The 3069-nt window shown below is 53.1% G+C and overlaps 1 protein-coding gene across 4 annotated transcripts in view; it reads left to right on the top strand.

The window, feature by feature from the left end:
* The window catches only part of NEBL (nebulette), a 647345-nt gene that overhangs the window by 531936 nt on the left and 112340 nt on the right, over positions 1-3069 (top strand). The gene's annotated exons all lie outside the window — the stretch shown is intronic.

Consider the following 3069-nt stretch of genomic DNA (forward strand, 5'->3'; position numbering starts at 1 on the left):
GGCGCCCTCCGGGTCTTGTATCGAGACACTTCCAGCCTGCTCAAGGTGAATGGGGTGCTCTGTGCCCCATTCCCCGCATGCAGAGGCATCCATCAGGGCTGCCCCCTGTCGGGCATGCTCTATGTCCTGGCCATTGAGCCACTGCTGCATGCACTGTGGCGCCACCTGAGCGGTGTGGCCTTGCCATCAGCCATGGGCCTGTCCGTTGCCCCTCCGCTCCGGCTATCAGCATATGCAGATGAAGTGACGATCTTCCTTGACACCCAGGAAGACGTGGAGGCCCTGACAGCCTGCCAGTGAGCCTACAAATGTGTCTCTTCGGCCCGTATCAACTGGGCCAAGAGTGATACCCTGTTGCTTGGTGATTTGCCAGGGGGCCTCAACTGGTGCTGCGAGGGCCTTAAGATCCTGGGCGTGTTCCTAGGGCCATTGACTTTCATGGTGTGCAACTGGGATGGCCTCGAGGAAGGAGTGGAGGCCCTCCTACAAAGGTGGCACTGACACCTACTCAGCCTCTCCTACCATGGACTCGTCCTCATTGTGAACAACCTAGTGGCGGCGACCTTGTGGCACCAGTGCACCATACTCGATCTGCCAGAGGACCTACTCGAGAGACTCCAGTGCCTCCTGGTCAGTTTTTTCTGGGATGGGCGCCCCTGGCTCCCACGAGCTGTCCTTTACCTACCTGTAGCTGAGGGGGGCCAGAGTTTGGTTGACCTTGTGAGCAAGGTGGTTGTCTTCTGCCTGCAGGCCCTTTAATGACTCCTGTACAGTGAGGAGCGCCTACCTTGGCAACAACTGGCATGCCGGTTTCTGCAGGGGGTGGGGGCCATCGGCTTTGACTGGGAGCTCTTCCTGTTGGACCTTACGCTTTTGAACTGGGCGGTGCTTCCGGCTTTTTACCGTGGCATGGTACGAGCCTGGCAAACCACTTTCCACCTCCAGTCCCAGGCCCATCACCTGCAGTTCCCGCAGTTGCTGAGGGAACCTCTGGTGCACAACCCAGCTCTGAGGCGCCCCATGCTGAGCCTGGCCTCTGCCAGTCTCACGGCCATTCTCATTCAGGCACGTGTTCTCCGCCTGAGCCATCTCCTTGACCCCGGTCAGTCAGCCTGGCTCTCGCCCAAGGCCGTGACCACCCAGCTGGGCATGTGCTCCGTCTGCAGCGTGGGCAGTCTCCTGTGTGACATCTGGGCTGCCCTCCAACTGGAGGCGGCAGCCACCCTGGACGACCATCTCTGAGCGGGCCAGTTCCCCTGCACTAAGGATGCCCCGACTGAGGCTTTTCCTGCTTTACCAGTCACCCCGGCCGTGGCCGGCAAGCTGGCCCTGGCACCTTGCTGATGCTCCCTATGCTTCCTGATAGTGACACCGGTTGTCCCTTTGCTTTTTTGTCTCGTAGAAGTCTATATGCCTGGGTGGTTCATGTCCGCCATGCCCAAGTGCTGGTGGGCCGCCCCAATACACCATGGCAATGGCGCCTGGGGCCGCCAGATTCCCCACCAGACCACCCGGCATGGCACACATTGTATAAGCTGCCAACCGCCAAGAAGACTGACGACCTGCAGTGGCGGTTGCTGCATGGCATCCTAGCCACTGGCACATTTGCATCCCACTTTGACCCAGCCACCTCGACAGCCTGTCCCTTCTGCCCAGGGGGTGTTGAGGAGACCCTCTTTCATGCCTTCCTTGACTGTCCTCGCCTGCAGCCGCTTTTTTTCATTCTCGGGCTGCTGCTCCAGGCGCTGGGCAGGAGCTTTTCGGAGACCACCTACGTGTGCTCCTACCCGTACCGGGTGGCTGAGAAGGGCCCCATCTGCCTGGCCAACTTCTTACTGGGTCAGATCAAGTTGGCCGTCCCCAAGAGCTGCCGAAACCGGCTTGCCAGGACCGGCTCAGATGATGCCCTGCAGCTTTTCCACCTCCTTGTGCAGGCGCGCCTCTTGCTGGAGTTTGAGCATGCTGTGCTCTGGCGGGTGGTGCCCGCCTTTGAGACATGCTGGCCCTTGAGGGAGCGCTGTGCCATGTGGAGGATGGCCATCTCAAATACGCGCTCTGATGTCATGACCGGTCTGGGTGACTGGGCTGGCTTGGTGTCGGACTACAGCTTCCAGCTCGTGCCGCATCCTGGGCACTCACCAGGCTGCTTTTTTGCTTTCCTTTTGTGTGGGAAGTTGAAGGTTTTGTTACATGTATGACTGGATGGAGCAGGGTACGAATTGTTTATTTATAGTTATGACCGTGTGGCTGGCACTCTGACCACATAACTAGCATGTAAGACACGATGTGGCATGTAGTGAGGGTGTCTGTCATGGTGTGATGTGTTGAATGCAATGACATAGTGTTCTTGGTTTGATAGTAATTTGTTTGTTTTTTTGCTTTGTAAGTGGCCACCCTTTTTGTATCCCTGAACCCCTGAATAAAGTAGTTAAAAGTCAAAAGTCCTTCCTTCCTATAATAGAAAGGTGATTCTATCTCCCAGGACCAGATTTGAACTGGTGATAAGCAAAAGCATCCGCATCCATTGCAAATCACTTAAATTTGCTTCATTCTATAGTATATTATTTCCCAGCAGCAGTTGGGATATAAAAATCACGAGAAAAAAGCAATAAAAGTCTACTACAAGTAACATCAATATAATGCTGTTTATTCTTTCAATATCTTTCATATCTTAGTGAAAATTTAATGTGCAGTATTCTTGCTGCAAAATTCATAAACAGCCTGACTAGGAGGTGATAAGGGGTAGATTAAGTGAAATTCTACATAAACCTGAAGTGAGGGATGTCAGAAAAACACAAAGCATCGTTTCAGTGGTATTGTAGTCTTTGTATGTCTAGCATACATTAAAGGAAAAAATGCCAAAGACATTAATGTCTTCTAATGTGATTGTCTAATTAAAGTATGGAAGTATGTATGACTTGACACCCATCTTGCAAGGATAATAAAACTAGCTGTGTCACAACATAGAGAAATGCATTAGTTTCTTTTGTCTCATTCAGGGCACATCTACACATTCATAGTTTCATAGTTTCTAGGGTCGGAAGGGACCTGAGTAGATCATCTAGTCCG

This window comes from Gavialis gangeticus, unplaced genomic scaffold (genome assembly GCF_001723915.1).
Source record: "Gavialis gangeticus isolate Ggan-Ray unplaced genomic scaffold, GavGan_comp1, whole genome shotgun sequence".
In the NCBI taxonomy this organism is placed as follows: Eukaryota; Metazoa; Chordata; order Crocodylia; family Gavialidae; genus Gavialis; species Gavialis gangeticus.